At 39.4% G+C, this 12,156-nt stretch overlaps 1 protein-coding gene across 1 annotated transcript in view; it reads left to right on the top strand.

Moving 5' to 3' along the window:
- ST6GALNAC3 (ST6 N-acetylgalactosaminide alpha-2,6-sialyltransferase 3) overlaps positions 1–12,156 on the top strand; it is a 701,711-nt gene that overhangs the window by 638,553 nt on the left and 51,002 nt on the right. The window lies entirely within an intron of this gene.

The raw sequence follows: 12,156 nt of genomic DNA, 5'->3' as shown, positions 1-12,156 counted from the left end.
AGGAGGGGCATAATCACAGTAAAATCAAATCCCATGACTGCTGGGGGGGGTAACTCACAGACTTGAGAACATTTATACCACAGAAGTCCACCCACTGGAGTGAAGGTTCTGAGCCCTACGTCAGGTTCCCAACCTGGGGGTCTGGTAATGGGAGGAGGAATTCCTACAGAATCAGACTTTGAAGTCTAGTGGGATTTGATTGCAGGACTTTGACAGGACTGGAGAAAACAGAGACTCCACTCTTGCAGGGTACACACAAAGTAGTGTGTGCATCTGGACCCAGGGGAAGGAGAAGTGACCCCAGGGGAGACTGAACCAGACCTACCTGCTAGTGTTGGAGGGTCTCCTGCAGAGGTGGGTGGTAGCTGTGGCTCACCGTGAGGACAAGGACACTGGCAGCAGAAGTTCTGGGAAATACTACTTGACGTGAGCCCTCCCAGAGTCTGCCATTAGCCCAACCAAAGAGCCCAGGTAGGTTCCAGTGGTTGGGTTGCCTCAGGCCAAACAACCAACAGGGAGGGAAGCCAGTCCCAACCATCAGCAGTCAAGCGGATTAAAGTTTTACTGAGCTCTGCCCACCAGAGCAACAGTCAGCTCTACCCACAACCAGTCCCTCCCATCAGGAAACTTGCACAAGCCTCTTAGATAGACTCATCCACCAGAGGGAAGACAGCAGAAGCAAGAAGAATTACAGTCCTGCAGCCTGTGGAACAAAAACCACATTCACAGAAAGATAGACAAGACAAAAAGGCAGAGTGCTATGTACGAGATGAAGGAACAAGATAAAACCCCGGAAAAACAACTAAATGAAGTGGCAAGAGGCAACCTTCCAAAAAAAAGAATTCAGAATAATGATAGTGAAGATGATCCAGGACCTTGGAAAATGAATGGCGGCAAAGAAAAAGAAGATGCAAGAAATGTTTAACAAAGACCTAGAAGAATTAAAGAACAAAGAAACAGAGATGAGCAATACAATAACTGAAATGAAAACTATGCTAGAAAATCAATAGCAGAATAACTGAGGCCGAAGAACAGATAAGTGACCTGGAAGACAGAATGGTGGAATTCACTGCTGTTGAACAGTATAAAGAAAAAATAATGAAAAGAAATGAAGACAGCCTAAGATACCTCTGGGACAACATTAAATGCAAAAACATTCGCATTATAGGGGTCCCAGAAGGAGAAGACAGAGAGAAAGGACCTGAGAAAATATTTGAAGAGATTAGAGTCGAAAACTTCTCTAACATGGGAAAGGAAATAACCACACAAGTACAGGAAGCTCAGTGAGTCACATACAGGATAAACCCAAGGAGAAACATGCCAAGACACATAGTAATCAAACTGGAAAAATTAAAGACAAAGAAAAATTATTGAAAGCAGCAAGGGTAAAATGACAAATAACATACAAGGGAACTCCCATAAGGTTAATAGCTGATTTCTCAGCAGACACTCTACAAGCCAGAAGGGAGTGGTATGATATACTTAAAGTGAAGAAAGGGAAGAACCTACAACCAATATTACTCAACCCGGCAAGGATCTCATTCAGATTCGATGGAGAAATCAAAAGCTTTACAGACAAGCAAAAGCTAAGAGAATTCAGCACTACCAAACCAACTCTACAACAAATATTAAAGGAACTTCTATAAGTGGGAAACACAAGAGAAGAAAAGGACCTACAAAAACAACAAACACAAAACAATTAAGAAAATGGTCATAGGAACATCCATATCGATAATTACCTTAAATGTGAATGGATTAAATACTCCAACCAAAAAACACAGGCTTGCTGAATGGATACAAAAACAAAACCCACCTATATGCTGCCAACAAGAGACCCACTTCAGACCTGGGGACACATACAGACTGAAAGTGAGGGGATGGAAAAAGATATTCCATGCAAATGGAAATCAAAAGAAAGCTGGAGTAGCAATACCCGTATCATATAAAATAGACTTTAAAATAAAGAATGTTACAAGAGACAAGGAAGGAGACCACATAATGATCAAGGGATAAATCCAAGAAGAAGATATAACAATTATAAATATATATGCACCCAACATTGGAGCACCGCAATACGTAAGGCAACTGTAAACAGCTCTAAAAGAGGAAATTGACAGTAACACAATAATAGTGGGGGACTTTAACACCTCACTTACACCAATGGACAGATCATCTAAAAAGAAAATAAATAAGGAAACAGAAGCTTTAAATGACACAGTAGACTAGATAGATTTAATTGGTATTTATAGGGCATTCCATCCAAAAACAGCAGATTATACTTTCTTCTGAAATGCACACGGATCATTCTCCAGGATAGGTCACATCTTGGGTCACAAATCAAGGCACAGTAAATTTAAGAAAATTAAAATCATATCAAGCATCTTTTCAGACCACAACACTATGAGATTAGAAATGAATTACAGGGAAAAAAAACGTAAAAAACACAAACACATGGAGGCTAAACAATACATTACTAAATACCCAAGAGATCACTGAAGAAATCAAAGAGGAAATCAAACAATACCTAGAGATAAATGACAATGAAAACACGATGATCCAAAACCTATGGGATGCAGGAAAAGCAGTTCTAAGAGGGAAGTTTATAGCTATACAAGCCTACCTCAAGAAACAAGAAAAATCTCAAATAAACAATCTAACGTTACACCTAAAGGAACTAGATAAAGAAGAACAAACAAAACCCAAAGTTAGCAGAAGGAAAGAAATCATAAAGATAAGAGCAGAAATAAATGAAATAGAAACAAAGAAAACAATAGCAAAGATCAATAAAATTAAAAGCTGGTTCTTTGAGAAGATAAACAAAATTGACAAACCATTAGCCAGACTAATCAAGAAAAATAGGGAGAGGACTCAAATCAACAAAATTAGAAATGAAAAAGGAGAAGTTACAACAGATACCACAGAAATACAAATCATCCTAAGAGACTACTACAAGCAACTCTATGCCAATATAAAGGACAAAGTGGAAGAAATGGACAAATACTTAGAAAGGTTTAACCTTCCAAGTTTGAACCAGGAAGAAATAGAAAATATGAATGACAAATCACAAGTAATGAGATTGAAACTGTGATTAAAAATCTTCCAACAAACAAAAGCCCAGGACCAGATGGCTTCACAGGTGAATTCTATCAAACATTTAGAGATGACATAACACCCATCCTCCTCAAACTCTTCCAAAAAATTGCGGTGGAAGGAACACTCCCAAACTCATTTTATGGTCACCATCCCCTTGATATCAAAACCAGACAAAGATCGTACAAAAAAAGAAAATTACAGACCAATATCTCTGAAGAATATAGATGCAAACATCCTCAACAAAATACTAGCAAACAGAATCCAACAACACATTTAAAGGACCATATACCATGATCAAGTGGGATTTATCCCAGTGATGCAAGGATTCTTCAATATACGTAAATCAATCAATGTGATAAACCATATTAACAAATTGAAGAATAAAAACCATATGATCATCTCAATAGATGCAGAAAAAGCTTCTGACAAAATTCAAAACCCGTTTATGGTAAAAATTCTCCAGAAAGTGGGCATAGAGGGAACCTACCTCAACATAATAAAGGCCATATATGACAAACCCACAGCAAACATCATTATCAATGGTGAAAAACTGAAAGCATTTCCTCTAAGATCAAGAACAAGGTTAGTGTAAAAAGAATGAAAAAGAATGTAAAAGAATGAAATTAGAATGAAATTAGAACACTCCCTAACACCATACACAGAAATAAACTCAGAATGGATTAGAGACCCAAATGTAAGACCGGACACTATAAAACTCTTAGAGGAAAACATAGGAAGAACACTCTTTGATATAAATCACAGCAAGATCTTTTTTTGATCTACCTTTTAGAGTAATGGAAATAAAAACAAAAATAAACAAATGGGACCTAATGAAACTTTAAAGCTTTTGCACAGCAAAGGAAACCATAAACAAGTTGAAAAGACAGCCCTCAGAATGGGAGAAAATATTTTCAAATGAATCAATGGACAAAGGATTAATCTCCAAAATATATAAACAGCTTATGCAGCTCAATATTAAAAAACAAATAACCCAAACCAAAAATGGGCAGAAGACCTAAATAGACATTTCTCCAAAGAAGACATACAGATGGCCAAGAAGCACATGGAAAGCTGCTCAACATCACTAATTATTAGAGAAATGCAAATCAAAACTACAATGAGGTATCACCTCATACCCATTAGAATGGGCATCATCAGAAAATCTACAAACAACAAATGCTGGAGAGGGTGTGGAGAAAAGGGAACCCTCTTGCACTGTTGGTGGGAATGTAAATTGATACAGCCACTATGGAGAACAGTAGGGAGGCTCCTTAAAAAACTAAAAGTAAAATTACCATATAATCTAGCAATCCCACTACTGGACATATACCCAGAGAAAACCATAATTCAAAAAACATATGCACTCCAATGTTCATTGCAGCACTATTTACAATAGCCAGGTCATGGAAGCAACCTAAATGCCCATCAACAGGCGAAGGGATAAAGAAGATGTGGTACATATATACAATGGAATATTGTTCAGCCATACGAAGGAATGAAATTCAGTCATTTGTAGAAACGTGGATGGGTCTAGAGACTGATATACTGAGTGAAGTAAGTCAGAAAGATGAAAACAAATATCGTATATTAATGCATATATGTGGAACCTAGAAAAATGGTACAGATGAACCAGTTTGCAGGGCAGAAATTGAGACACAGGGGTAGAGAACAAACTTATGGACACCAAGCGGGGAAAGCAGTGGGGTGGTGGTGGTGGTCGTGTGATGAATTGTACGATTGGGATTGACCTGTATACATTGATGTGTATAAAACTGGTGACTAGGGCTTCCCTGGTGGCGCAGTGGTTGAGAATCCGCCTGCCGATGCAGGGGACACGGGTTCGTGCCCCGGTCTGGGAAGATCCCACATACCGCGGAGCAGCTGGGCCCGTGAGCCATGGCCACTGAGCCTGTGCATCCGGAGCCTGTGCTCCGCAATGGGAGAGACCACAACAGTGAGAGGCCCGCATACCACAAAAAAAAAAAAAAAAAAAAAAAAACTGGTGACTAACAAGGACCTGCTGTATAAAAAAAATAAATTAAATTTAAAAATTTAAACATATGTATATTTATTGAATGGGTGAAAGAATGAGAAGATGATAGTAAATGTCTAATTTTTACTCTAAATGTGTCCCCAAAGGTAATACCAAGCAGTCATGTAAACAGTTATAATATTTAATGACTTGGAAAGCTATTTATGATCTAGTGGTAAAAGTTTTACAATCAGGGCTTTCAGAAAAATAGTTACAATATTATCCAACTGTTACTTAAGCAATGTATATATTTTCGTTATAGAAGAATGAGAGGAAATATTTATCTAGCCAGTATTTCTGAAGTGCCTACTATGCACCAGACATTGTGCCTATTAATTCTCCCTAGGGTGAGGTTATAAATTGATTTTATTTCCTCTTTTTGCTTGTCTGTATTTTCTGTGTTTCTGTACTAGTCACCTATTAATTTTATATTAAAAATAATTAAGCTGAGAGATTTTATTTGTTGATGTGCTTTAGTGGATGTCTTTAGGAATCACATTTTCAGGATAAATGCATGGCCCTATGTTCATACTGGTTTGCTACAGTAACCATGGAAGAGGCTACAAGTGGAGTTTTTTCTTAAATTCCACTAACTAGAGAGAATCCCAGATCTCATTACCTGTTCAAACAACTGCAGGGACAGCTATGACATCAGCAATCAACATTCCTCCAGCAACCAGAGATATTCTAGGCAATTTGTAAGCTACTGGGGGAAGAGCAGACATTTTATTATTGCCCATCCCTGGTCCCTCATATTTTAATTGCTTATTAGTAAGACACTTTGGAAAGTCTTGAGCATGAGAGAGACAAAACACTGTAAATTCCAGTATAATTTCCTCGTATTCATTAAATCACTGCCAACGTGAACATGATTTCCTTAGTACAGAGGGTGTACTATCATTTCTAAGAATGGTAAATTCTATGTACAGGTTTGAAGAGCAAACTTTACCTGGAGTTTATTCCCTGTAGGTATTTCTATAACATGCTATTTGAAGATTCCTCTATTTCAATTTTTTAAAACCTCCATCTGCACATGCTGTCCTAGGCTGTGAAATTCTCAGCATTCAAGTGGGACAGATGTTTCCCAATGCTGATATTTTTTTCACCATCACTGTGTGCTTTGTTATATCTGTCAGTTAATGAAATGCTTAACTAGCTCTTTCTTTTTGCCACAGAATCATTTTACAAAAAAATAAATTAAGAGCTTTGAAAATGAGATATCTCTATGTGGCACAAAGGTATTAAAGTCCAGGTGTGACCTTTAGCCATCTTTGTCTAATTGAAATAATCATGCAGTGTTGCTCCTGGTTCCACACAAGACACAGGCTTCTCTACAGGCATGGGTTGCTGGTGATGGTGGCCACACAAGCTCTACTTCCTGAGGAGCCCAAATATCACTTGCTTTACCTGTAAATGACAAACTGGGGTAAATCAGGGAGAGTCATCCTGGTTTCTGGGAAAATACTTCCAGTGAAGTTCACTCTAGGCTACTTAGAAGCTTTGTCTCTCCGATGACATCGACAGCAAAAGTCTTCACCCATCTTGACCACACTATGATGAGCAATGCAGTTGGAGAGTAGATAGCTTTTCTGAGGGTTCTACTGCCCCTCAATGCAATTCACATTGTCAGGTATAATCTAGTCAGTCCACTGCTCTAATCTTTTTTGTTTTCTTTCCAGTTTGAGTCTTACTTTTATTTTTTTATTTATTTTAACATATTTATTGGAGAATAATTGCTTTACAATGGTGTGTTAGTTTCTGCTGTATAACAAAGTGAATCAGCTATACATATACGTGCATCCCCATATCTCTTCCCTCTTGCGTCTCCCTCCCATCCTCCCTATCCCACCCCACTAGGTGGTCACAAAGCACCGAGCTGATCTCCCTGTGCTATGTGGCTGCTTCCCACTAGCTAGCTATTTTACATTTGGTAGTGTATATACGTCCATGCCACTCTCTCATTTCGTCTCAGCTTACCCTTCCCCCTCCCCGTGTCCTCAAGTCCATTGTCTACGTCTGCCTCTTTATTCCTGTCCTGCCCCTAGGTTCTTTTTTTTTTAAAAAAAAAAAGGGTTTTTTTTTTTTTAAATTAATTAATTAATTAATTAATTTTTGGCTGTGTTGGGTCTTCGTTTCAGTGCGAGGGCTTTCTCCAGTTGTGGCGAGCAGGGGCCACTCTTCACCGCGGTGCGTGGGAGTCTCACTGTCGCGGCCTCTCCCGTTGTGGAACACAGGCTCCAGACGCACAGGCTCAGTAGTTGTGGCTCACGGGCTTAGTTGCTCCGTGGCATGTGAGATCTTCCCAGACCAGGGCTCAAACCTGTGTCCCCTGCATTGGCAGGCAGATTCCCAACCACTGCGCCACCAGGGAAGCCCGCCCCTAGGTTCTTCAGAACTTTTTTTTTCTAGATATCATATAAATGTTTAGCATACGGTATTATTTTCTCTTTCTGACTTACTTCACTCTGTATTACAGTCTCTAGGTCCATCCACCTCACTACGAATAACTCAATTTCGTTTCTTTTAATGGTGGAGTAATATTCCATTGTATACATGTGCCACATCTTCTTTATCCATTCATCTGTCGATGGACACTTAGGTTGCTTCCATGTCCTGGCTACTGTAACTTAAAAGCTTTTGCACAGCAAAGGAAACCATAAACAAGACAAAAAGACAGCCCTCAGAATGGGAGAAAATATTTGCAAATGAAGCAACTGACAAAAGATTAATCTCCAAAATATACAAGCAGCTCATGCAGCTCAATATTGAAAAAACAAACAACCCAATCCAAAAATGGGCAGAAGACCTAAATAGACATTTCTCCAAAGAAGATATAAACAAACACATGAAAGGATGCTCAACATCACTAATCATTAGAGAAATACAAATCAAAACTACAATGAGGTATCACCTCACACCTGTCAGAATGGCCATCATCAAAAAATCTACAAACGATAAATGCCAGAGAGGGTGTGGAGAAAAGGGAACTGCTGTAATCTTAATGAACTTATTTTCCCTCCCTCCGCTCCATCCACCTTGTCACCCCTCCAGCCTTTGCATTTGCCTCCTTAGAAGGTGATGTGCTCAGCCAGCCGCCTGCCCATGTTTCCTTTCCCGTTTAGCCTCTTTGGCCCTAGGAGTGAACAAGGGTGTTTTCTGAACAAGAGTGTATTTTATCTGTAGTCAAACTGGGATTTCAAGTGTGAGCTTTTTTTTCCCCCTTGGCTGGCTTATATTTGCTCAGGGAAAAACTAGCAGGCAAATCAGCTGTTACATTGCCTGAGGTGACCAGTCAAAAACTAAGACCTTCTCAGGATGTTGCTATAGCTACTATTTTCAGCCAGAAGAGACATTCTTTCTGCTTGTAAGGATGGCAATTTGGTTGGGTTAGGAGGTGCCACAGGAAACAAGAGCTCAAGGCTGATCACCGTTATGCAGACCTGGATGACGGAACACGCATGATCAGCTGATTGCATTAATGTATCAGTGCGTTCATTTAATGTAGTCAAGGTCAAGGAGGTCTGTCTCTCGGTGGTGCTAGACAGGAAGCTCCAAATATTATGTATGCTGGCAACAAGTGCCATGATTGATTTTTGTTATGGAATTAATCTGTCAAGAGTTGCAGTTGCAGGTTTGCTGCTGTGAATTATATCTCTGGTTCAGCTGGAAGACACAGTGCTGGAGAAAAGGGCTAAACTGTCTTTGGCTATTTGCCTCAGTAGGAGCTTTGTTAAGTCCTTGCTGCTGCTGCTGCTGTTATAGGGAGGTATATGTGAGGACTGGGGCCCAACCTCATTCCATTGAAATTGAAATTAAAAGAGACACACCCCCCCCCACCATGTAATGGTAGCCAGATCAAATGTGGATGGATGGTTGGGTTGAGTTTCTTAACCTCTGGGTTCCTCTGCAGAGATCCTAATTTAGTACATCTGGGTGGAGCCTAGGGAGCTATATTTTAACAAACATCATGGGTGGTCAGCGGCCTCAGTTGGAAAACAGGCATAAGGTGTGGAGACTTCACTGTGGTTGATGATGAGTCACTAGACTAAGAATTTACATGTCATAGTGTAGATGTGAGGGAAGCCCATTGGAGACGTTAGGTAGAGATGAATTGGCATTTTAGAAGGAACACTCAGGCAATAGTACACAAGTGGATTGGAGACAGGGAAGTCTAAGATAGTGTGAATAGTGAGGAAGCTGCAATGCAATAGGGAATTATCATATTACTTTGAGGTGGGGACACACATTAGAGCTGTCATCCTGACCCCCAGCAAAGCTTGGTATTCACAGCAAAGAGATGTATTCATCACGGCCCAAGGCAATCATCCTTCATTTTGTATCCATCACACTGTAAAGAGTCATTGTATAGACTGGTCTCTTTTGAAATGAATTTAATTTTGATTCCCATTCCTCTCCTCTTTCCATCTGTATCCCTGATGCTCCTCGGTGTCCGAGTGCTGGTTTGAGGGAAGCTATTTTCTTTTGGGAGTCATAAAATAATTATATGACTGATTGTTCAAACATACTATTCATTACTATTCAAAAAAAAGGTGGTCAAACTTTTCTTTTTTTAGAGAATCATGAGATTTTGTTGTTTTGTTTTCCAAAAATGTCTCAGCCGGTGCTCAACTGATTGGCAATTTTAAACCCTTAAAGGCAGGGAATATAGAAACATGGAATCCTGGGACCTCAGAAGAGACAGATCTCTTATTGATTATCCAGTGAAACTCATCCAAAGCATGAATTTCTTCTACAACAATCCCTCCAAGAAATGCTACCACTAATAGACCAATTATGTCTAAAATATTAGACTAATAATGTCTAAAGCTTACCTAGCACTAATGTGCTTTACATTTGTTAATTATTTAATCCTCACAACAACCATACGAGGCAGGCATTGCTTTTATCTCCATTTTACACAAAAAGGCACAGCTTGTAAGCGACAGAGCTGGGGACTTGAACCCAGGCAATCTGTCTCCAGAATGTTCCCTTACCCATTACACTCTCCTGCCTTCAGGGCAGGTTTTGCTTGACTACTTCCAGGCATGGGGAGTTCACTAGCCCCAGAAACAGCATACTTCATTCTTGTCCGTTCTGGCGGTGAGACATTCTTCCAATGACCTAAAGTTTTCTTTTCTTTCTAATTTTTATTAGAGTATAGTTGCTTTACTATGTTGTGTTAGTTTCTACTGTACAGCAAAGTGAATCAGCTCTACATATACATATTTTCTTCTCTGATATTTCCACCCATTGAGCCCTCTGGAGTAAAAAGAATGTTTAATATGTCTGTTGCCAAAAATCTTTTCCTGGGAATTCAAATTTGCCCTCCACGACTTAAAATGCCTATGTCAGTTCTCTGTAAAGTTTCTGTGTGTGACAGTTAAAAGCTGGTGTATTTTTTTCTTTTACAAGTTCTGTTGGTCCCACTCTGAGTGTGTGTTTAATTACTACTGCATTTGTGTGTTTGGTGATGTAATTTTTTTAAATCATAGGAGTAGAACTTTATATTTCCTTATTAAATTTCTTTTACGATTGAGCCTATATGTGGCAACCTATTGAGATCTACTGCTGGTTTCATGGAAATAATTACTAAAACACGAAGAAATCAAAGCTCAGAGAGATTAAGCTGCCCAAGGCTTTAGGAAATGGAATTTGCACCCAGTTCTCTCTAACTTAAAAATGCATGCAGAGCTTCCTTGGTGGCACAGTGGTTGAGAGTCTGCCTGCTGATGCAGGGGACACGGGTTTGTGCCCCGGTCCGGGAGGATCCCACATGCTGCGGAGCAGCTAGGCCGGTGAGCCATGGCCGCTGGGCCTGTGCATCTGGAGCCTGTGCTCCGCAGTGGGAGAGGCCACAACAGTGAGAGGCCCGCGTACCGCAAAAAAAAAAAAAAAAAAAGCATGCAAATCCAGTTGCTTGCTCTTGCTACCAGATATGCTTTTCACTGCATCTGTTTCTGACTTGCCTCTTGCTCAAGCCCTGGTCTTCCCACTAATGTGAAAGGTGCATGACTGCAGAGGATTGCCTTGTTTCAGCAGCTTACCTCACTCTCTGTTCCTCATTTTTATTTGACTTGAATTGTGAGGAAAGATGTTGTCCTGATATATTGCCTAATCATAGTGTAGCTTTTGGCTTGATAGTGACTCTTTTTAGCCATCTCAACTGTATTATCTGTGATGATGGTTTTTAAAGAAACTTAATTAAAGCCATAATGAAATTAATTCACTGCTGAACTAATAATGTTCAGAAAAAAATTATTCCAAAGACCAATGTGAATAAGCAGGAGGGTTTTTAAAGCTCTATTATTGGTCTAAGCGATCATACAAAGTCAAAACTGCCAGCATTATTTTTACAAGACAGCATGATGCTTAGGAAGGTATTTGTAAGTTGTATAATCCAGATAGAAATATGCAACTGTCAAGTGGTATGACAGCCTGTACTGAGAGGGAAGGGTGTAGTCACAGTGGAAATCACATCAAAGATCACTTTGAATCCTAAAAATAAGGACAGTGATAAGGGAAGAAAAAAATAGAATTCTCACTGCAAGATCTTGAGATAATTTCTAATCTCCAATTTTTCTCTCCCTTTCCCTGTACCAAGATACATCTGTGGACATAGGAAATTCCTTACCATCATTTTAGAAGTACCGGTCTCCATTTCTATCTTAAATCATGCTCTTCACATCCTTTCTTCTTTAATCAACCTAACAAGGTATTACCAGAAACCAGCTATGATCTTACATCTATGCTAGTTACTCTGAAAGATTCATTGAAAGATAACTACAGTATAATTTTCAGAATTTTAAATCAGTTGGTAAGGCAGACTATACAGAGAAGAAACAGCCCTCTTGCTGATATATTCAGTGTATCTTCAAGGACTGAACCCATCATGCTAGATACATATATTATAAGGATTACATAATTTATTCATTTATCCTAAAGACATCCAGTGAATGCCTGCATGTGTAGGATTCTAGAGGAGGCCTGGAGAAACAAAAATGAATCAGATATGCTCCCTGACCTCAGCTCGA

This window comes from Kogia breviceps, chromosome 1 (genome assembly GCF_026419965.1).
Source record: "Kogia breviceps isolate mKogBre1 chromosome 1, mKogBre1 haplotype 1, whole genome shotgun sequence".
In the NCBI taxonomy this organism is placed as follows: domain Eukaryota; kingdom Metazoa; phylum Chordata; class Mammalia; order Artiodactyla; family Physeteridae; genus Kogia; species Kogia breviceps.
The sequence above is the reverse complement of the archived record's forward strand: the minus strand, read 5'-3'. Positions and strand labels throughout refer to the sequence as shown.